At 38.2% G+C, this 24,352-nt stretch overlaps 3 long non-coding RNA genes and 1 pseudogene across 4 annotated transcripts; 2 read left to right on the top strand and 2 right to left on the bottom strand.

Annotated features, from left to right (window-relative positions):
• Positions 1 to 4,986: 4,986 nt before the first annotated feature.
• LOC148298981 (sodium/potassium-transporting ATPase subunit alpha-2-like) lies at positions 4,987 to 8,982 on the bottom strand (annotated as a pseudogene). Its single transcript, XR_015839129.1, has 6 exons — positions 8,951 to 8,982; positions 8,660 to 8,905; positions 8,458 to 8,595; positions 5,436 to 8,380; positions 5,257 to 5,372; positions 4,987 to 5,196 (listed from the first exon to the last, which is right to left on the bottom strand). The product of XR_015839129.1 is annotated as a sodium/potassium-transporting ATPase subunit alpha-2-like (transcript).
• Positions 8,983 to 9,667: 685 nt separating this feature from the next.
• LOC148298980 (uncharacterized) lies at positions 9,668 to 11,679 on the top strand. Its single transcript, XR_015839131.1, has 3 exons — positions 9,668 to 9,723; positions 9,795 to 9,943; positions 10,013 to 11,679. It is a non-coding gene; the product is annotated as an uncharacterized LOC148298980 (long non-coding RNA).
• A 391-nt stretch (positions 11,680 to 12,070) lies between these two features.
• LOC148298979 (uncharacterized) lies at positions 12,071 to 13,182 on the top strand. The gene is made up of 3 exons (XR_015839130.1): positions 12,071 to 12,446; positions 12,526 to 12,819; positions 12,867 to 13,182. It is a non-coding gene; the product is annotated as an uncharacterized LOC148298979 (long non-coding RNA).
• Positions 13,183 to 20,128: 6,946 nt separating this feature from the next.
• On the bottom strand, positions 20,129 to 21,541 carry LOC148298978 (uncharacterized). Its single transcript, XR_015839132.1, has 4 exons — positions 21,312 to 21,541; positions 20,813 to 21,173; positions 20,396 to 20,693; positions 20,129 to 20,265 (listed from the first exon to the last, which is right to left on the bottom strand). It is a non-coding gene; the product is annotated as an uncharacterized LOC148298978 (long non-coding RNA).
• Positions 21,542 to 24,352: the final 2,811 nt, after the last annotated feature.

The raw sequence follows: 24,352 nt of genomic DNA, 5'->3' as shown, positions 1-24,352 counted from the left end.
TCCCAACCCCAACCCCAACCCCAACCCCAACCCCAACCCCAACCCCAACCCCAACCCCAACCCCAACCCCAACCCCAACCCCAACCCCAACCCCAACCCCAACCCCAACCCCAACCCCAACCCCAACCCCAACCCCAACCCCAACCCCAACCCCAACCCCAACCCCAACCCCTTACTCATGTTAGCTTTAATTACATTCAATTATAGGAATTATATTAATTATACTCAAAATTCAATACACAATTAAAAAAAGACACTCTATATAATATTTTTTATGTAAAATTTAACAAATAAGTATAGTAAAAATAATAAAATAAATAATAATCATAATCATAAGCTTAATACATATTAATGATGCGCAGAGCCGTACCCAAACTAAAACATATAACGTCTTTTCTAGAAGACATTTAGGGCTTCGAGCAAGGATAATCAAAGAAATGGCACCTCGAACAGCATAAGACTCCTCCAGACATTGCAGCAACCCTCCTTCACCACATTGCTCAAGTTCACAATCTCGATGGCTTGTTCGTTGCTGACCTCGGAGTCGGCACAGGCACTTTTCTCAGTGGGCTGCTCTTCCTCGGCGCATCCTATGGAGTCGGATATTAAATAGATGCCAAATATCTCGATATCACTGCATCAACCATCCATGAAAAACTTGAAGAGCCTAGTTTTGACCTGGTGTTAGCAGATCTTAATAATCTCAAAGGATGCACTAAACTGTTTGATATTGTGGTGACGAACCCTCCCTTCGGCACCAAAATCTAAGGCATAGATATTAAGTTCCTGGAATACGCTGTTTCAATCAGCGATGGGGCAGTCTACTCTTTTCATAAAACCAGCACCCGAGACTTTATTAAGAAGACGGCAGATAGGCTTCATCGGAAACTCGTAATCATCAATACAGTTCAGTTTCCCATACCTAAGAGATTTAATAGCTATCATAAAAAGTAGATGGGATTTGTTGAAGTCGATATCATATGTCTGCAGCCTCTCTGATATATTTTTTGTTAAAATAGGAAGGATTTTTTGTGTGTGTTTTTGTATTTAAAAGGTTATTTTTGGGATTAATTTTTTAGAGTCTTCATATCATCATTCAACGCCAAAGTAATAATTTTACGGATGTAGTTTGGAGTTAATTTACCGAAAAAGTATTTCCTTAATTTAAAAAATAATAGATCAATCAAACGACTAAAAAAATATTTATATATTTTAGAAATAAACTTCTTTTTTTCATCTTTTTAACTTATATTTTTTTAAGTTAGCTTACCCTTATTTTATCACAATTAAAATAATAATATTTCAGGAGACAAACATAAATACATATAAAAAATAATGATTCAATAAAACCAGGCTCTCCCTGAAGAAGGGCTTCACAGTTTGATTAGTCTAGAGCCTATGACGTCGATAACGCTGTACAGACAACAACATACGCAACCATCTTTCCAATAATAATTGCTCGTCTACATCGCCAAAAGAAGACTGCCGCCGTCTCATCAACAACTCCCCCAATTTCAAGTCCGGGAAATGCCTTACTAAAAACTAAATAACTCCTATCTCCCTGTAGTTCTTGTTAATAAGAAACACGTCTTGGAAGAACCTCATAGACTATAAAAACTATGTCTCAGTCTTTACAACACCCAAGATCTAATCACCTATGTGGATCGGCTGGCTGTTTTGGACCGCTGCAAATCCATCATCAGCATCCAATAAGGCAAAGATAATGCCAACGCCACAAGTCTCTATTGGCTTTTCGTGAGCCCACTGCAGAGATTCCACTAATATCTAAAATACTCAAGAACTAAATCCGCCCTGGAGAACTAACATGGCATCAAAGAGGAAAAAAATGATCAGATTAAGTAAGAGAATCTTAGAAAGTTTAAAAAGTATGTGGATCTAATATAACCCTACACCACCCACACAGATTCTTTCTGCAGGGACTGTATGTATGTCTGCTTTTCGTATCTCTTGGCCCGAAAAAATGAGCTATCGGAGATTATAAATAGGAGAATAGCAGTGACCCGCTTTCTGAGGACGTATTCTCGGGGGGTCGGCAGTCCCCATCCTCTGTAATAAATGGAAAGATTAATTAGGGAAGTAGGGCTAGTGTATCCTGTACTGAAACCAGAGGCTGGCGAGGAAACAGCCAATAAGCAAAAAAAGTCTGAGAGAACACTTTAAGCAAGTCTTGGTTGGGTCAGTGCTATTATATTTGCAGTTTGGATGCCATACTTCTTTAAAAGATCGACATGAATAATAATATATGGTAACAACAATTGAAAAAAAATTAAGTGAGAAAAACTGAAAACTGTCCATATCTATTTATAAAACACTGTTGCTATAAAGAAAAATAACATATGAAAAACCAATGATCCATATATATTCAGTCATATTTGGGTGGGAGTATTAAAACCATACTGGTTTGCAGTGTTTTCTGGTTGTCCCTTAGCCACAATATTGCCGATCTTCTTGACAGAGCCCTCCGCGTTGTTTCCACCATTATTGTTATTGTTATTAGTGTTATTACTATTACTATTATTACTATGACTATTATTATTATTTCTGGAATGGCGGATATTGAACTCCATCGCCTCGACCACAGCTTAAGTTATTTTCTTCCCAGCTTCTCGGTCATTCAGCACCAAAACAATATCCTTCTCCGATACTGTCTGCAGTCGATTTCCGATCTCCTGAACCTCGTTGTTGGATACTTCTTGGTAATCCTGCGCGAAGAAGTTTATTATGTTCTTTAGGCACCGATCGCTGTGGATCTCGTTCAGATTCTGCGCAACTGAGCGTTGGAACTGGGCTATGCATTCGTCGATTTGCTGGAGCTCCGAGATTAGCTGCTCGTCGTATGAAAAGATATGGCGCATCAGCTGCTCCTCGGCTGCGATGAGAGATTTCTAAAAGTCGTGAATCAGCTTTTAACGCACCTCGAGCATCTTCTTGCGGATTGAAGACTCGTTCCTTTTCTTGTGGTTTTGGATTTCATAGAGCTATTCAACTGAATTTTGTAGTAGGCGATCCAGATGATAATAATGATTTTCGATGCCTATAGTGATGTTCTAGATTCTGGATTTTTATTTTTATTTTTTATTAGTTTTAAATTTGAAAAATTAAAAAAAAAATGTAAAAATTATATTATATAATAATAATAATATATCTCTCTCTCTCTTTCTCTCTCTATCCACGGTTGAACGTAATAAATATTTTGGTAAAAAATTGTGAAAATGGAGTTATTATGTACGTATCGAATTGAGGCTTAGTTAGTGCTTCGTCATGTTCATCGCTGTGCACTCGGATGCACTTGGGACACATCGGCAGCAAGCACTCGCTCGTCTTGCAGAAGTTAGTGATCAGCTAGTCTGGGTGGAATGCGCATGGGGTGATCTTAAGATATCCGCTTTTCATTTTGGTAGATTAGAGTTGCCTTTTTATATTGTATTATTATTGTTTTTCGTATCCTTTTGAGACAGATTTATAGATATATTTTTCTAGATAGATAATCTATTTAAACAAATAATTTAAAAAAATATTGTTATTTATATATTGTATAAATATATTTTTTGAAATATATATGTATATTATGATTTGGCAGGTAAAAATTTAATTAATTAAGGATGGGTATTGTTAATTAGTAATAGGAACAAACAAAATAATCATATCATAAAAAAGTCCGCCATTTTGTTCGATTGCAACTTTGGCTTCACAAACTAGGACGTCCATCTTTGCACTGCATTTTGGCCATTGGCTCCATTTTTGCTTCCGATCAGTATTTCTGTCTTTGGAAATAGGTTTTCATTATTATTTCTCATTGTAGGCTTATCCTCGTTGCTCTGTGCCATACGACGAGAAAATTTGGGTACGTCATAATGGCAGATGACAGGTGTATTAAACTTTTCTAGATTGTAAAGTCTGCTGTTCACAGGGGGAGTGTTTTGGATATTGGGGAGGGTTTACTGTAAAATCTTTCCACAAAAGGCTTCGTGCTCTGCGAGAACATTCTTGCCGAAAAAGTTGCTCTTAGGAGTTGTGACAGTCGAAATAGCGTTGCTATATGCGCTCTGGAATCTGCAGGACCTTTGGGTTGATAATGCTCTTTGCGTGTTTTCCGTCTGACCTCTTTTGAGCCTCTCTTGTTGTCCGACTACGACCTTCGCCCAGTTGTGTCTATTTTCGTTCCTGTTTTTGGCCTTGTGCTCGACTATACGATTGAGGATCTGCTGGGTCTTTTGATATTCTTCAGCCATAATATTTTTGGAATAGGCTGACTTCTGGGTATATATTTTTTCGAATATCATTCGATTCTCCTGGGAGATCTCCTCGAGTCTTTTCTTCCTGTTGTTGAACATGGTGTCTAGTTGATTTTATCGTACGTTCTCCTGAAATGTCTATTATACTATAATGTCTCATTAAAAAATATTACCAAAATTATTATTTTGTATAGAGGATATGATAGTGGTGGATTTGTACTTGTGACAGGATATGAAGTTTTAGCATTTACCAGTCTTTACTGGATTTTCTGGTTCTAAGAATTAATAGTTTGGAGCATTTTGGCTTTTGTCTTTTCCATTTTTCTAAAGATATAAGGTATAAATAAACACTTTTGATAATAAATAAAAATAGGAAAAATTATGAATGATATTGGGTCCTATATTATAATTTATTTTTCAAAATTATAAGACTTTTTTTTTTAAAAAAATAAATAAAATAGATTGATTTAATCATTTATAATCTATATATATGTATATATATTTGGATCAAAATATATTTTTTTGAAATCTAGCTCTAAATATAATATTTATATATACATTCAAAAAAATTAACTTTGTTTAAAAATATTAAAAAGATCATCCGTATATACGACTAAATTTTTAATAATTTTTAACTCAGTTCAATCTAAATTAAAAACTATTTTTTATTATCACAAATATTTAATTATAATAATCTATATACATATTTAAATATATAAAATATATAAAATATATTTTTTTTGTTAAATTTCTGATCTACCATATAAATATAAAAATATAAATGATTTATATTTGTCATCACCAAAGCAAATGACGCTCCCACCAATTCGGATACTTTCCGTTGCTCTTCATGTTGATTAAGAATTTGCGACTCTCTTCCCAAATCAGTAGGAACGAAGAGAACAGCATTCCAGGACATAGTAACCAGAAGTTTAATGGTCTACAAATATAAAAAAATAAATAGTTGTATATTTTAGAATTAAAATATATTTTAGTTTACCTTCCACCGAAGATTTTGTTGACACCAGGTGTATACAGCAAGAAGATGAAAAGAATTGTTTCGACGATGATTCCGTAGAACATGTCTTTGTTCAGAGCCGAATAAATTAAGGAAGCCTAATAAACATATAATACGTATTCAATATTTTTTAGTAATATAGATAATTTAATATTGTTTACCTTTCGGGATTTGCAGGCGAAGATATTGGACCACTGGACGATAACCACAGTCACAAAGTAGGTAGACTGGGCATAGAATAAGGCTTCAGTCGAGAAACAGACCGGGAAGTCTCCCGAGATCTTGCTTTTAGTCGGATCTTTGCAAATTGAGTCAGTCCATTCGAGGTCACTTGGAACAGAAAATAATCCTGTCTTTGGATTACACTCCAAGTATGCGCCCCTCAGATCGACTGCTCCGTTTGTGGTAGAAAGCCAGTTGGGATAGTTTTCAACTTTAGTATAATTGCTGCAGTTCATCCCATTACCATTGGAATAGCCAGAATTAATTTGCGTATTATTTGTAATATTTTTGCCAACCATTGAATTAAAATCAAAGTAAGAATTGTATGTGGTATTAGAATAAGGGTTGTATGCAGCGCGGGAGACAAGTCCGTACAAGTTCTTAGCTTTAAAACCGTACACATCCATCACAGTGAAATAAGCAAAGAATCCAGCTGCAGTAGCGATTTCTCCCATCTGGCCATAAGCATGGCAAAGCAATTTGGCACTCACTAAATGATCGTCGATTTTACGAGGCTTGCGAGTCATAATGTCGAATTCAGCTTCCTCATAAGCTAACGACAATGCAGGGTAGATGTCAGTTCCTACGCAGATACACAACATGAAGATATTGGAGAGAGGCAATGGGATCTGGATGGCAATCAAAGCCAAGAAGGGCCAAATTTCAGTCATATTAGAGGTTAATAAATAAACGACAGTTTTTTTGAGATTATCAAAAATCTTACGGCCTTCTTCGATTCCGTCAACAATTGAGGCGAAGTCATCATTTAAGAGGACCATATCAGCTGCATCCTTCGACACGTCAGAACCGGAGATACCCATAGATATACCAATGTCTGCTTGTTTAATAGCCGGTGAATCATTTACACCATCACCTGTGACTCCAACAATATTTCCAGCTTTTTGACAAGCCATCACAATCTGGAGCTTCTGGGCAGGGGTTGTTCGAGCAAAAACTACCTGAGGCTTGGTGACCCACTTCAACAAAGTAGCTTCTCCCTCTAGTTCAGATTCTTCAAATGCTTTGACAATCATATCTCCGTGAATTACGATTGCCTGAGCTTTCTCGAGGGCTTCTGCGGCAGAATAGCCTTCTTCTTTGTAATCCTCATTTGTCTTCATGTTGATGATGTTGACTTGCTTAGCGATAGCAGCAGCTGTGGGGGGTTGATCTCCAGTGACCATGATAACCTTGATACCAGCAGACTGGCACTTCTTCACGGCGAAAGGCACGCTTTCTTTGGGAGGGTCCATTAGCGATAATAAGCCAACGAACACGAAGTTTTCCATAGGGAAGTTAAAATGGTCGGGATTGGCAGTGTTGAATTGGAAATCTTTGGGGAACTTCTCTTTGTTGAGGTGGAGCTTAGCGAACCCAAGCACACGTTCACCATTTTTACCGAACTGGAGGTTAACTGCATCAAATTTTTTGTTTTCTGCTTGGTCAACGTCTTTGAACCTTCCTTCGTACAGGATTCTCCCACAGAATTTCCAGACCTTCTCGGGAGCTCCCTTGATGTAAACACAGTAGTAAGAATCTGCAGTTTCTTGGTAAACAATGGAAAGAGCGTATTTGTTGGTCGAGTTAAAAGGCATCTTGGACTCTGAGTTGTCCGTATTTTTGGCAGTTTTGTATTTGCCACGAGTAACCGAGATTTCTTCGATGGGCTGGTAGAACTTGACGAGAGCAGTTTCCGAAGCATCACCAATGACGGGAGCTGTGGAGTATTTGAAACCGGGGGTTCTCATTTGTTCGGCAGTGATATCAAACTTTGCCTCGGAGCAAATCATTGCACAGTCTTGGAGACTTCTGAAGCTAGGATCTTCGACGTCATATGCATATTCGAAGGCGGGACCTTTGACTTCCTTATTGTCGGCCTTGCGAACTGTTCCGTCGTACCACAAATTTTCGACAGTCATCTTATTTTGAGTGAGAGTGCCGGTTTTGTCAGAACAAATGCAAGATGTGGAGCCGAGGGTTTCGACGGCTTCGAGGTTCTTGACGAGCACTTGTTTTTCAGAAAGGCGTTGTGCGGTGATGGCAAGACTAATGGTAATGCAGCCCAGGAGTCCTTCAGGGACATTTGCGACCAATATACCGATACCAAAGATGAGACACTGGAGGATGTTGTAACCCACAACGAAAAGAGCGAGCATGAAGAAGACAACTCCCAAGACGAGAGCGATGACAGTGATAAGCAGCACGAATCGATCCAGCTCAACTCTGAGTGGACTTTTCTGGCCTCCTCCGGTGGAAGCAAGATCGGCGATCTGTCCGAGCATAGTCTTTTCAGCGATATTAACTACGATTCCTCGTCCACGACCCTATTTACAGAGCGTACCGAAAAAGGCCAGGTTCTTGGTCTCAAATGGCTCTTCGGGGTGAGTGCACTCGGGGGAACGCAGCAATGGCTCGACCTCTCCCGTAAGAGCAGAGTTATCGACCTTCATTTCAATTGAAGAGATGATTCGGATATCAGCAGGTACTTTCTCGCCAGAAATGATCTCCACGACGTCTCCTCTGACTAGCTTTTCAGCAGCGATCTGGGTGATTTTTCCGTCTCTGAGTACTTTGGATGCGGACGGTAACATATTTTTGAACCCTTCCATCAAGGCTTCGGATTTAGCACTCTGCATGAAAGTAATGGTACCAGTGAGCAAGATGACGAAAATCAGAATAAATCCAAGGTAGAGATTTGGCAGATTTCCTTCTGGCTGGATAATGTATGTGATGACACACAAGATGGAGCCGACCCAAAGCATGATGCTGAACCAGTTACTGATCTCAATTAGGAACCGAATCCAACCTGGAGTTTTCTTCTTCTCGGGGAGTTTGTTGTCTCCTTATTCTTGGTTTCTTCGAATTGCAGCTTCAGTTGTTAGGCCTAATATATAATAGTAAATAAATTTAAGAAGGATTAAGTAATGTTTGATGAAATCAAGGCCAATAATATTTTTTTACCATTCTAAATACTGGTGCCAAAACGATAACATAGTTCTTCAAGAGGGATTTTATGTTCGTCCATCTTTTTGATTTCCTCTGCCTTTTCGCCGGCCTTTTGGTTTTGAGCTTCTCGTTCATCCTTGGGAGGAATCACATCTATAATAATTAAAAATGATATATAATATATGAGTGGGATTATGTTTAGGTCAGAATTTATTACAATCTTGTTTCTTCTTAGGAACATTAGGATCTAGCCCTTTGGACTGTCTGGTGACTCTTCGGGAGTCCTCAGCCAGCTTTTTGGTGTTCATTCTGCCTCGCAGCTCTTCGAAGGCGATGGCGAGCGATGAATTCGCTCTACTTTGCCTGGGAGCCTAGTTGCGCTCGTAAGTGCCGGGTGGGTGTCTCTGACCACCGACATAACCCATTTCATATCCGTCAGCCATAGTGATTGATATTTGGAGGTCTATATTTATGATTGTAAGATACTTATGAGAGAATGGTAACTTACTTATTTTTGTTGTTTTGTTGACAATAAATATATTTGTATATAATTAAATAATAAAGATATTATGATCAGATTCACTTATAATGGTTAGCTTAAATAACAACAATACCCTAGCTGAGTTACTAAAAAAACAACAAAATAATAATAAAAAAATCATTGGCAAATAAATATATGATGTGTTTTTTTAATCAATCCTTGCTTAATTTTATAATCAATTATGAGATATAAATGGCTAATTAAATATGACGAAAAGAGTATTACGAAAATGAGATACAAATTTATATTAAATAATTTGCTACATATCCATTTCATAACCCAAAATACAAACTAAACCAAAAACTGGACGATTTTGAAACCCAATAAGTTTAAATAATTTTTAAAGAAGGAGAATTATTAATAATATGCGTTATGGTGGATGTTTACTTTTCACAAGTAATATATATTTTATTTAGTTTGGCAATAAATGTAATATAAAAAATGGTTTCTAAAAAAACATACTGGAATAAACAAACCCTAATCAAATATTTTTTTTTTTAACAGATGATTTAATATAATTTTATGTAAAAAATATTAATAATGTTTTTTATTTTTTAAGATTAATAAATAAATATGACTGTTAAAAATATATATATATAAATAATACAGAAATAAATTCAAATATAGAAATACAAATAATATATCTTTATACATAAATAAATGGCTGACAAAAGTGAGTTCAAGATCAGTGCTCAAACTAAATAAAAAGTTGATGCTGCAAGATAATACATCGAAAACAAGTAGAAAGAAATAAACAATTCATTCTTAATAACAATAATATTTTTTGCTAATACTCCCCATATTTTTTTAGGTACTCAATGATGAAGCGAGACGAAGAATAAAAAAAAAAGAATTGGTCGATGTTCGAATAAAAAATCAGTGACCTCAGGCTTTCATAACCGTAGAAATAGAAGGTTAGAAATCAAATCATCCAAAATAATCTGAACTCCTCAGAAAAAAGTAAACAGACAATCCAAAAATAGCAAACAAAACACAACATTATAATTTTAATTATATATATATAACCAGACGTGCTAAAATAACTACACAGGATTTCGAATCTTTGGCTGTCATTGGTAAAGGAGCATTCGGAGAGGTTAGACTGTGCCGGTAGCGAAAGACTGGAGAAGTGGTCGCCATTAAGCGTTTGAAGAAACGAGAGATGGTTAAGAAAAACCAAGTCTCTCATATCCGAGCCGAAAGGAACGTGCTCGTCCACGGAAATCCTTGGATAGTCAGTCTCAAATACTCCTTCCAGGACGATATCTACCTTTACCTCGTCATGGAGTTCCTTCAAGGAGGAGACCTCATGACTCTACTAATCAAGCGCAATATATTGAGTGAATAATAGTCCAAGTTCTACATTGGCGAGATGATACTGGCAATCGAATCAGTCCATAAGATGAACTACATCCACAGGGATCTGAAGCCAGACAACATTCTCATTGACAACCGTGGACATATCAAGTTGAGTGACTTTGGATTATGCAAGCAGGCAGAAATCAGGCCCATCGATCCAAGCAAAAGAATTCATGGCCAGAGAGAGTCTGAGCTACAGAACATTCCCAAACAGTAGAGTTACTTGAAGAATCTTCATGAGATAAAGAAAAAAAACTTCAAAAATAGAAACAGACAGCTTGCCTACAGCGCTGTGGGAACCCCTGACTACATTGCTCCCGAAATGCTCAGACAGTCCGGGTATATGTAAACCGTAGATTGGTGGTCGATCGGAGTCATTCTTTATTAAATGCTTGTTGGCTACGCTCCCTTTTCGTCTGATACCAACGAATAGATATATTACAAGATTTAGCACCATGAGTAGTATCTAGTTTTTCCTAGTTAGATTGGACTGAGCGATGAAGTGGTCGATCTTATCCAAAGGTTGGTGTGCGAAGAACATAATAGACTCGGCAAAAATGGAGTTTCCGAAATCAAGAATCACGTCTGGTTCAAAGGGTTTAACTGGAAAACTTTGGCTGAATCGAGACCCCCTTTTGTGCCTTAACTTAAGTCTGAGACCGATGTCTCGAACTTCGACCATTATGAAGAGGAAGAAGCTTGGGAAAACGACTGTCAGCTCCAGCAACAACCAAACTTCAAAAAAGACTTCAATTTTATAGGATACACATTTAAGCACCCAGAGGAACAAGACGAAAGAACTTTAATGGTCAGCGCGTTGGAACAGCTTGAAAAGACGCAGGCAAGTATGTTTAGAAAACAAGCCTTCAATAATACTGTCACGAGCAATGCTTCGATTGGGTTCCATGGAATGATCGGGAACAATGCCTCAAACGTCATGATGATGGCGAAAGGTGGGGTGTATGAGCACAAAGAAAATATAAACAACAGAAGCGAGTATATTAGGACAGGAGGGGCCGAGGATGATTACCAAACAAGTCGAAGCAAATAACGCCATTCATTTAAAGGTCCAGGGAAGGTGGTGAGACAAGACATCAAGGTTGATACTGTTCGAGCAGGACTCAAGGATATGACTCACCAATATGTGAAAGAGTTGCAACAGCAGCAACAACCACATCAACAGCACTGGCCTCTTTCGTCACAGAATGCCTTAAAGGACACGGGTCTCCTCAAAAAAGCGTCAAGTAAAAGCCCAAACATCACGAACAAAAAACAGCCTATAAATCTGAAAGCTACGATTCCCACTGGCCTCGCGACTAATTCGGTTGCGAAACCCAACTTCACGGCTTTAATTAACTGCATAAAGCAGCAAAAGGACAATCAGCGAGACATAACTCCGAGAAATCTGAAGCCTTAAATCAGACCTCAATCCAAATCAAAGCAGGTTGGCATTAAATTAAAGGATCACAAATGATGTATAAATATTTAAATTATAAATATTATATTTTTATAATTCTCATAAAAAAATAAATAAATAGTAAATTCAAAATATTATAACAGAAAAAGAATATTAATCAGAATAAATTAGATTATATATTATTTACCATTTGATCCCTAATAAAATGAATATTTTTATCATTATTATAATATATATATAATAGTCTCGTTATTTATTGGTGCATCCTACTCTTCTGAAAAACTTAATTCACAGTTAACTCTATCCATAATTTACTCGCAGATGTACAGTATTTGTAGGATTCTCTGCTTTTTAATCGCCCTGTTCGTCAAGACTTACCAAACAGATACACTTACACCTTCAGTCCAGTCCTTGACTTCCACCTTGACTCTTACCCCTTCAGTCACCTACACATTTAACTTCTCCCTCAGCAGCACTGTAGTGCCTGCAGGTTCTCTTATCCAGATCTACTTCTCCAATATGTACAACATTACGGCTTCCACCTTGTCGGGGTGTGCAGCTTCCATCTCCGCCTCTAGTGCAGCCACTTCCACAGCCTGTTATGCTACCAATACAACCACACAATATTTTGTAAATATGGCCAGCATATTCTCCACTGGAGCAACTCTTACCTTCCTCCAACTCTCCGTATAGTTTTTTTTGTTATACTGTTTTCATTATTTTTTGAAATCCATAAATATATTTATATGTTTTTTAAAATTTATAGTTTGTAATTAACAATCCCGCAGGTGCTGTATCAGAACTCGTCCAAGTTTATATTTATAGCTCAGGAACAGCGATAGCTTATGGCAATTTTTATTTAACTTATACTGCCTCTACACTAAGCAGTTGCACACTCACACCCAGCACGACTGTGGTCGGAGCGACCTCAACTGTAACTATGTCCTTTGTGGCAACACAAGCCATACCAATGGGCAGTTCTCTTCAGATTTCTTTCGTCCCATGGGGTTGTGTCAACTACACCAACTTCGTGTCCTCAATATCTTGTGTTTCTGTTCAGGTATGTTTATTTGTTTATTCTCATTTTTCCTGTTCACAATACCATAGAACTTTGATTCTGGTGCTTCATGTGTAAATAGTACGACCGGAACGATTGCGAAGCCCGTCACCAGCGAACTGATAACAATAACCTCAGCATTTTCCAGCGGAGTCACTGCAGGATCCACTGTTTCATTCAAAATTTCGAACCTTCGCAACCCACCCTCAACCCAACCAAACGGTCCTTACGGCTTTACCATACTGTATTCTTCAAAAACTAGCATGACCTGCAGCTCTAACACTTTGTCAGCGAGCACTACGAATAGTTTCGGAAGCCTAACTGTAAATTTTCCAGTTAGAAGCATTTCAGGTTCAAATACCTTAGTAAGGCCTGCAATTAAATTCACTAATCCGTTACCGGCTTCGGGAGGCTATATGCAGTTGACCTTTCCGACATCTTTTGGGGCCACCTATACAGGTTCCCTAACTCCTGAAGTATCAAACACTACTACTATTCTCTTGAGTGGTTTCGTCGCAAGCAATATTTCTCAAAATGCGACCGTCACTATTCAAAACTTTACTTTCGCGAATCCTCCGTCCACTAGGTCGTTCTCTCTGGTCTTTACCTCGATGATAAAAGTATCGGGGATATTTTACAGTGTGGATAGTTCATCAGTAAGTCCCGCCATAACTGCCGGCAGCATAGTAACCGTGAGTGCTTCAGGAACAAATATGTTAATTAACTCAATCACAACATATACCGTTGGGATTACAACTATCAATGGTTTAATATCTGGCAGTTTTATATCGATTGTCTTTCCAGCAGAACTTACATTAAGCAGTTCGACCTGCTCTTCCACCATTTCCGGATCTAGCTGCTCCGCTTCCTCGAACAATGTCACCATAACGCTTACTGGATCATTAACGGGTGGCTCCTCTCTGACAGCGACTGTTACTTCAGTCACCAATCCTTCCTCGGCATTAACAACTTCAGACTTCAAGTTTTATACATATTATGATAGTCTTTATGATAGTCTCGTTGATCAAAACCTCGCTGGACTGACGGTCACTAGTTTAGCCAAAGCAATAGCCGTGGCGACTGTGGTTCCCACCTCCTTTCAAGTTGCGGCTGTTACTTCTTACTCCTTTTCGATCACTCTTACTGACCCTATTCCAATAGGTGGCAGTTTTAGTGTGATCTTTCCCACCTCTGTTTCTTTCACTTCAGGTTCGACTGCACTGACAATTGTGAGTTCCTCACTCGAAGCTACTTGTTCAATAGTTACAGTTTCTTCCACTGTGACCTTCAGCAGCTGTTTCGTCCTTTCCTTACATTCAACTTCCAGTCCGCTTCAGTTCCAATTGAGTCACATTAAGAATCCATCTTCTTTCCAGCCCTCCAATGCGTTTTACTTTTACAGCTATGACTCGTCTGGAAACGTGATAAATTACCTTAACACTACACTTACCACCATGCAAGTCACAATGACAACTCAAGCTGCAATGACAGCCGTCGTCGTCACTCTTGCAAACAGCGTCGTCCATCAATCCACCACTTACACATTTGATGTGACTTTTAGTGTCGCTCACGCAACAGGAGACTTTCTAATTCTAACATTTCCTAGCGTAATGACTCCTCCTGCGATTCCAGTATGCACAGCCATCAATGGAATATCTTCAGTATCCTGCACAAGTAATTCTACAGCAGTCATCTTGACTTTAACTTTCACAACTTTTCCTTCCAACTATTCTATTCGCTTTACAGTGTCTTCCATCCAAAATTATGACCTTTCCCAAAGCGTAATATTTAGTATGAACTCTAAATCCAGCGGTGGGTATTTAATGGAGGCCCTCTCAAGCATTAGCGTCAGCTATACTCCAGATACCCTCACTTCTATTAGTATAAAATCAGATAATAGTATTGCTCTCTACACTGCTTCCAATATTACCATCACTGTTTCGACTACATTCGCGGTCACTTCAAACTTGATAGCTTCAAATACTAATCTTGTCATAACTATTCCTTCTGATTTCACAATAGGGACATCCTGTGTCTCCACAGCAGGGACATCCTGCACTCCAATAAACTCTACCTCTTACAAAATTATAGGAATAGGATTGAGTGTATCGAATGTTGTTATCACTTTAAACTCAGTCATACTGCCCTACTTCTCCCCACTTCTTCGACATTGACTGTCACTTACTACTACTCTACAACTCCGATCTCCTCGATTACGAGTGGTCTAGTTGTAACCGTATTCTGTGTTTCTCCTTGTAAACAGTGTTCCACATCTTCAACGAATTGTGTCTCGTGTCTACCCCCTCCTAATGCCCTTATTGACTATGATCCCATTCTGTTAACTTGTAGTTCCTCTTGCGTTACTGGTAAATATGCAGATTCCAACTCCGTCTGCCAAGTATGTGTCAGCCCCTGCAGCACTTGTTCTTCTTCTTCTGCTTGCTCTTCTTGCGTTACAGGGAACTGGCTCTCTGGAACCAGCTGCTCCAGCACATGCCCTTCTACTTACTACAACGCTTCCAATGGAGTTTGTAATGCTTGTGTTTCTCCCTGCGCTACCTGCACAACTTCGACTAACTGTACCACTTGTTCCTCATTATATCTGTCGAGTAATACTTGTGTGACTAGTTTATCATGTCCCAGTGGAACATATCCTGAAAGTTCCAATTTGACTTGTAATGCTTGCACAAGTCCTTGCGTTACTTGCACGAACACAGGAAGCAATTGCACATCTTGTATCACTTCTTATCTCTACTATTCTAATGTATGTGTTCAAAACTGTCCGAGTGGAAAATATCAGAATGGAGTTTTTTGCTTCGATTGTCAAGCCCCCTGCGGAAATTGCGCCACTAGTTCCACGAACTGTACATCATGTGCTACCTCTGGTACATATTTTTATAATAATGCCTGCGGAACCTCCTGTCCCAGCGGCTATTATACTGAGTCCTCAAACAACACCTGCACCCTGTGCACATCCCCTTGTGTTGCTTGCACAAGTGTTGGCACCAACTGTTCCACCTGTACGACTGGCTATAACTTACATAACAACGGTTGTCTAGCTACCTGTCCCGCAACATTCTATGCCAACAATTCAGTGTGTACATCCTGCGTGGCGCCCTGTGGTTCCTGCACCAATTCTACTTATTGCAGCACTTGTACTTCTAGCTTGTACTATTCTAGTGGAAGCTGCGTTAGCACCTGCCCCACAGGCACTTATTTGAGTTCTCCCAACTGCGTCACCTGCCCCTCGAACTGCACTGTCTGTTCTTCGGCTTCTGCATGTTCTGCCTGTGCTGCCAATTACTACTATTATTTGACGACATGCCTTACCTCATGCCCACCTGGATGGTATTCCTACGGAACAAACTGCATCGTTTGTGATTCATCCTGTGGGACTTGTGCCAACACTTCCACTAATTGCACTTCTTGTTCTTCAGGTATCTACTACAATAACCAATGCTACCTGACATGTCCCACGGGAACTTACACGTCGGGTTCGAACTGTGTTTCTTGCAACTCATCGTGTTCCTCCTGCACTTCGGCTACAAGTTGTGGCACCTGTGTTTTAGGGTACTATTTTCTTGGGAATACTTGCTACTCTATCTGTCCTGATGGATACTTCGGTAATATCTCCAGCTGCTCTTCATGTAGTAGCCCCTGCTCTACATGTTCGGGGGCCGCTTCAAATTGCACAAGCTGTTCCGCTGGTTTATATTATAATGGATCTTGCGTGAGTTCTTGCCCTGCTGATACTGGTATTTACAATGGGAAGTGCGTCTCTTGTGGGCAGTGCTTGGTCTGTACTGACGCCTTCTCCTGCTCAGTCTGCATGGCTGGCTACTATTATTATGCAGGAGGGTGTTACTTATCCTGTCCAACCCAAGCTCCCATTGCGACATCAAACTACCAATGTTATGCTTGTGACTCAACCTGTTTGACCTGCTCAGTATTTTCTTACAATTGCTCGAGTTGCTTCAATGGAAAATTCCTTTTTCGGTCTACCTGCGTTGCCCAATGTCCTGATGGTATGATCGGCGTCTCCAGTACTGGTACATGCATCGAGCCTATTATCGGCAGGATTGTCTTCTTTCCCTGCAGCCTATTCAGCCTCGCTCTCGCCATCGTGATTGGTTTTGGAAAATACCTTCAAAGAAACTCCGAGTTCATTACCACGATGGCTGCAATTTGCAGTTTGTTCGAACTCGTCTCTTGGTGCATCCTCAGCTATATTGTGCTCTACGACTACGAGTTATCCAACACAATGACCTATTTGGCTATTGGGACAGTAGTCATAGTGATTAGCGTAGTATGTGGCAGTGTTTTTTATTACAGAACCTGGAGGATATTTTGCGCTGATGACCAAGGTTTCTAGATTTGGAGATAAAAGATTTAGAGCAGCAAACTAACTATATATGCAGTAGGATTGTTATCTTGCTTTACCCATAGATTCTACAGAGTGATTTACGGAAAGGCATTCGGAAAGAATAATCTAAACTGTTTTTACACCAGCGGGACAGAACTCCTCTCTTGGACGAAAAAATGGACTTACTCGACCGTTGTCGGTATGTCGTTGCCAATGGTTGCAATGTCGGGAGCCCTCGTCTACTTGAAGCGAATCAGAGACCAGACGTATTACAGCTGCGTTGATGCTGTTATCATTGGATCCATAACCATGATCTTACTGGTAATGGATTGCCAGAAACCATAGACTTACTTTGATCAGTCCAGGTAGGAGTTGGGGATAGCAGAGAACTATCAGGCTCTGAGTCAAGATTCGTCGTTGATCAATATCGAGGAGGACCCCAAAACAGAACGGAAGAGGCGAAGAGATCCCAACCGAAAGTATCGAAATTCATGGGAGCAGGCAGTCGAAGAGTCCAGAAGGAGAGTCAAAACTGCTTTCTACAACCAACGATAACAGGATAAGCTGCTGAGAAAGATCAATTTTTGCGATCCGAACAAGTTTGGACATCTCAACAAGCTGTAAGAGCCTGAAGAGGAGAAAGAAAAGTCTCTTCCTGACTATCGGAGTTGTTTCGATTGGGAGAATAGATGGCGAATGGCAATCGAAGTGGATTTCTGAACAAGCGAAGGAGGCTATTGGAGGATGAAGACAAAGTGGTGAACGACGAAAGTTTCGATATTCGGCTCAAAGAGCGGGAGAGATAGGAAATTCTCCGAAAGAAGGAGGAGGAGCGAAGGCAGAAAGAAGAGGAAAGGAGACGGAGAGAGGAAGAAGAAGAGGCAATCAGGAAGAAGAAGAAAGAAGAGGAGGAAAGGAGGAAGAAAGAGGAAGACTAAAGAAGGCGCAGAGAGGAATAGGATGCCTTGGAGCAGATCGATGTGACCTTCTAGGATAAGATCATCCTCAGCAAAGAGCTCGATCCAAAAGACAAAGATGGTGGAAATCCTCTTAATCTCGTAAAGAATTTTAAGTCAACCAAAGACAGGCCGATAAGTGACAAAGAGTTGAAAAAACTTGAAGAAATGGCGATCGATAAAGGACTAAATAAGTAGTTGGTAAAAAAGCTCCTTGGAAAATAGCGATCATATAATCCCGAGGTCCTAAAAAAAATAATGGGAAAATACAGTCACTTTCCAACAGACCTCCTAAAGAAGCTCATCAATGAAGATGTCGACCCAGAAGTCCTTGAGGCCCTCTTGGGAAGAGATGCCAATCCGGACATTGAAAAACTTAAGAATATGTTTGATGGGTAAAAATTCGATCCTGTGTTGTTTAAGAGGCTATTTGGAAAGGACGGGCTAAAGAATCCCTAACTCATCAAACAGATCTTCTAGCAAAATAGCAAGGTAAGTGAATAATTTGTAAGGAATCTTCTGGGAAAAGATTCACCTGCCTCCGACTAAAAACTCAAATAATTGTTAGGAAAGACATCAAATGAAATTGGGTCACCTGGAGGTGCTGGAGGAGGAGGACTAAATGCTCTCAAAAAACTATTGGGCGAGTCGGCAGATAATAAAAATTTGATCTCAAGCATCCTGGGATCAAACTCGAAAATGGATATTAAACACCTCAAATAAGCTGCGAATCACATCAGGCCCGACATATTTGAGAAAATGATGGCAAATCCAAACACTGCCAAATTTCTAAGTGACCCCACTCTCGATTTCAAGGCAATTGGAAAGCTTGTTAAAAATGAATTCGTCTAAAGAACCATAGAAAATATAATGTCTTCAGATAATCCAACAGCCATTGAAAACCTTAAAAGGCTCTTAAAAGATATCAATAATCTCGATCCCAAGCACCTGGAAGACTTTTTGGCGAACCCCGAACTAGCATAAAAAATCCTGGGCTTCAATCTTGATCCTGCCTTTTTGCACGCTGTGCTCTCGGATCCGAATACCGATATGAAGCTCTTCGCGGAAACCATGATGAACACATCGGACATCGACTTGCAGAAAATGTTTTCTTTTAGCCCCGAAACCAAAAACCTCAACTTCGAAGCTATCAAAATGCTGTTTGAGAAAGACAAAAAAACTGACCCCAATTTGATAATCAAAATGTTTGGCAACCCCGAGCTCTTCGTCGATCTCTTCAGTAAAGGAAATAACGATCCTCAGATTCTCAAAAAGCTTGTCGAAAAAGGTAAGGATTTTAACCCAGAACTCATCCACAAACTCTACGGGAAAGACAAAAATCCCTTTTATATGGTGAACAAAAATATCGATAAGCTGGGTGAGGGGAACAACGGTGCTCATGATAACATGTCAGATTTTCATTCAATGAGAGGAGAAGACCGGCATCACAATGAGATCAATAACATGTCGAGGACTGATGGCATTGGTTTTCTCAAAGCCAGAAGTCCCCTCAAAATCCATTTGCCGAAAGAGCAAGACTCCATCACTAACCTTATCGAGCATAATGAAGAGGATGACGAATCCGAGGGCAACGATGATGACAACGAGATCCGAGAAGAAAGACGCAAGAAAAAGAAGAGACTTCCGAAGATCAAGCCGAAACCAGTTGGCGACATTAGACTCGATGCTGAGAAGATATATTTGCAACGGCTTGAGGCACCTGCGGAGAAGCGAATGAACGAGATGCGGAAAAAGAAGAAGAAACACATGAGCAGTGCAAACATGAATATGCCGATGGACGAAGATAACGATGTGTTCGACTTAAACTTCTGATAGTCAAAGTGAATATTTTATATTAGGATTTTATTAAAAAAATACATATATCTTTGAAATATTTTATATATATATATTTTTGATTTTTAGTTTATTTTTTCCGAATAATTATAAAAAAATAATTATCTGATATATATATGATGATCTAGACATAATAATAATAATAACATTGATATAACAATAATAATTATATATTTTTAGAGATCACTTAAGCTTTTTGAATATGTCTGCAAGGTTTTGACTTATCGAATTTACGATTCCAATCGTAGCAAAGGCTCCTCCAATAATTGCGAAGACCTATTTTTGTAAATATAAATATAGATTATTCATCAGTTATTCGCAATTTCAAAAAAAAAGTAGATAGACATTTAAAAAAATAATCATGCTCTGTATATATATTATTTGTATATATAATATTTTTTTTTACTTTGACAATAAGTTTGTAAGAAGAGGGCTCAATTTTTTTATACATTATATTGATAGGCTAAATCTCGAACAAAAATGTAATGCTTGGCAGGAACTCTTGCTTTCCAGCCCTCCCCGAACGAATCGAATACCGGTATTGCTCGACAGCCGAATTGTGAGTTTATTGGTTAACAACCCTGACAGGAATGATTTTGATGTGGCTGATGAAGTCATCCTCTGATGTATCTTCACTGAAATCCTGAACAAACTATTTTTGGCGATGATAACCCTCAAGATCCATTACATATCGTCCAATAGATCTATATAAAATATAATAATAATAATAAAATAATAATTTAAACAATATGGGGAGGGAATGTAAATAAATTTCATAAATAAATGTAATACAAAATTGTATATTTTGTTCTCTCTCTATTACTCTGAAACATGATAGATGGGCAAGTCGATATCCTTATCGTTAGTTCCGATGATTAGTTTGTTGAGTCTATAGCTGGCTTTGAGTTTATTCACATGGCTGGGGATTTATTTCATAATGAAGTGGTTTCCGCTCTGGTCTATCCGGATAGACCCTGGGGTTTTCGGTATCTGGAGAATCCCTGACACCCGACAGCCCTGTTCAGCATCAATAGCTTTTATGAGATTCTCGACTTCCGTGGTCCTATCGGGTACCTTCAGGTACGGTGTAATGATTCCGTCTTTTGAGACTCGCTGTCTTTGCAGCTGAAACTCTATCCCACTTTATTCATATTATACTTCGTCATGAAATTTGATTGCAAGCACTATATAGTTACATTTAAATAAAATATATAAGAAAAATGCATTAAAAAGTAATTATATTTATTTTTGGTAATGCTGAAAATATTAAAAATTGATGCTTAGGCGAATAGAAGTGTTTATTATTATTATTATTTATTTACTGTCACATGGGCACTTGGTCATTAGCATATCGATCTGGATTGGTAATTTTTAGTTTTAGTCAGTTTTGATGATGAGCTAGGTGAAATAGTGTTCGCGATAGTGGTCGTGGAAGGAATGCAGGAGTAGAACTGCACCGATGACCAAGGCAATGATCGTGAAAAATCCTCCAGTCGCCGAACCTGCGTGGACATCCGATTGGATTTTTCTGAAGAAGTCAAAGGATTTGAGGTTGACCATCAAAAATAAATAAAGTAAGATTTTTTGCTAAAATAAATAACAAATATTAAAAAAGTAATTAAAAAAAAATAAGAATTGTTTTAATTTCGTTTCACCAGTATTATATTTTTTTGTAAAATCTATGAAACATAGATATTTTTATTAGAGAAGTACTAGTTTTATTATTTTTTAATTACAAAATATATATATACATATTACTATTTTTTATAAGTTTTAAATTTCAGTCAAATATAAAAGCAATAGCTTAAGAATATATATAAATATCTATATACATTATATATATATAAAAAATAGTTATAAAAAACTTTCTCATCAAACGTTGTCAACGATAAGAATTGTTAGTACACAATTACTTTTTTTATTTGTATTGTATTATATTAAAAACAAACCAAACAGAACAGAACTTACTTCAAAATGAATCCTGTGAAAGATAAACTGAAGAGATTCCAACTAAATATGAGCAACTCTAAATACAATCCTGATGATGACTCGCGAAGCCGGTATATCCCAGACACGATTTCTTCATTCCTTCAAGATGAACCTTCAATCTCGAACTCATCCATGTTCCAAAATCATCCAGCCTTGGCGACTGCCCAATTTTCCAATAACAACTACAGCAGCAATCCTAGATTGTCACTCAAAACAAGGCCATCAATTTCCGAAGCTAACCAGGCTGAGAATTTGAGGAGTCGTATTCGGGATAAAGAAGAGTAGATCAGACAATACACGGCCACACTCTATATGCGGGAACTATCCTACGAAAAAGATTTGTAAAATAGAGAGAGGGAGCTCTAAGAGCAGATCAGAGTGGTTCATGAGCGTCTGTTCCACGAATCCCGGAGAAACGAGATATTGCAGCATGAGTTGGACTCTTTAGTGAATTAGCAGAAAGTGGGTGCAGACCATCTAATGCATGGACTGTTCTCTCATTACTGACATAGATATATCTTCTGTTCTGTCATTACTGATATACATAGATATATATCTTATACGATCTTCAAAACAACCAAAGAAGAATCCACAATAATTCTCATGTTTGTGTTTTGTTCTTGAAGTTTTATTATTTTGTATGTTTTACCCGAAATATTCATAATATACATTTAGAGTTTATTATTATAATCTTGAAATGATATAGAGAGAAATAACGTAATAACAATATACATATTCAAATACACCAAAATATAAAACATCAAAAAAAAAAAAAAAAAATCACAATTATTATGAAGTACGAAAATATGATTATCAATCGTAAAAACAATATTTTTGTTTAAATTTCACGACGCATGAGACGTCAGAGAAGGCCGAGATTGATGTGGTTAGTCGAGCGAGACTGCCAATACCTTTTTCATACATATTCCGACTGTTTGAAATACCTGTTTTATTGCCATCAAACTCTAGAAATCCTTGAACTCAAAGACTTTTAGGAGTCCTTTTAAAATGGCCATTCTTTCTCCAAACGTTCCGCTCAAAAACAACTCACAGAACCCGCTATGTGTGTAGCATCTCGGATGCGTGTCAAAGGCGATTCGCCGAGCATCCTCACATGATACTTCCCTATCACTCAGCCGAAACTCGAGGAGTGGCACAAGCTACTGCTTCAGGCAGATTAGAGTCTTATTTACCCAGAGTTCTGCTTTTGGAGGAAAGACAGCATTTGCAAATTTATTGCAATATTTAAAGCCGTAGCCAATTGGGTAGCCTTGGGGTCCGCATTAAAAGAGCCTTTCAAAGCAACTCTGATACCATGAACAATCGACCTCGAGTGGACCTGTGACCAAACAGTACTTTTTGTCGACTGCTTGAGCAGCCAGTCCGCTTAACAGTAGTACTACGATGAAACATTTTGGCCACATATGGGTGTGGGTTTATAACTTAATAAACTTATAATTAAATACCTAACTCCAGGATTTTTTTTATTGTAAATATAAGTGTTTTTTTTAAGGGTTAATTTTTACAATTTTAACAAATTGCAAATCCTAAATATTTGTATATATGGAATATAGATGTGTAACATAATAAAATCAATAAATTTGTCAGTATTGATTGTATAATTTTCAAAAGATGGACATATTTTGGTATATCTGAATTATTTCGACATTTTGAGGTACTGCTTTCCGACTAAGTACAGGCTCTTCGCTTAAATCGTTACCTTTTCAATAAGATTTTATTGTGAGCAAAGCCTTCTTTCAATATTTTTTTAAACAAGTCATTACTCACTAAATTATTAATTATCTGTTAAGGTATAAGTTTGTATATTTGTGTACAATTCGAGTAAAATTATACTGAATATTTTAATTAATTTTTTATTCCTTCTCAAAGAATAAAAATAATGTTCGATAAGAAATATTAAAGAATAAGAGAAAAAAATATTTTTATATAAAATATTTTCGACAAAGAAATCGATATTTTATATACCTCATCTTCATACCTTATTGGATCTTCAATCTTACGCATCTCTCTCTCTCTCCAAAATAAATAAACAGATACCCATCTATATTTGATGCTTATATCTAATCTCCCCAAGGATAACAACAATCCTCATTCTTAAAAGTCACAAAAGAAAGAAGGCTTGGATCTTTGCAAACTGTTGCCTGACGCTCTTATTCTTCCTGCTCAGCTCGCCTAAAACCTCAATCACATGGAGGACAATTTCGATGCCTTCGTCTTTCGGGATACCTTCACGCGCACTAAATACAATTTCAGGAAACTTCGAAATCAGCATCACAACAATCCTTCGACTGTCAACGCACATCCTGGTGGTGCGGGGGTGAACATCTTTGGCCATCAGAACCACAAGACTTCC

The sequence above is a fragment of the Brachycentrus maculatus genome, unplaced genomic scaffold (assembly GCF_059751285.1).
Source record: "Brachycentrus maculatus isolate JH-2025_06_01 unplaced genomic scaffold, ASM5975128v1 h1tg001456l, whole genome shotgun sequence".
In the NCBI taxonomy this organism is placed as follows: Eukaryota; Metazoa; Arthropoda; class Insecta; order Trichoptera; family Brachycentridae; genus Brachycentrus; species Brachycentrus maculatus.
Note: the sequence above shows the minus strand (reverse complement) of the source record. Positions and strands in the feature narration are given on the sequence as shown.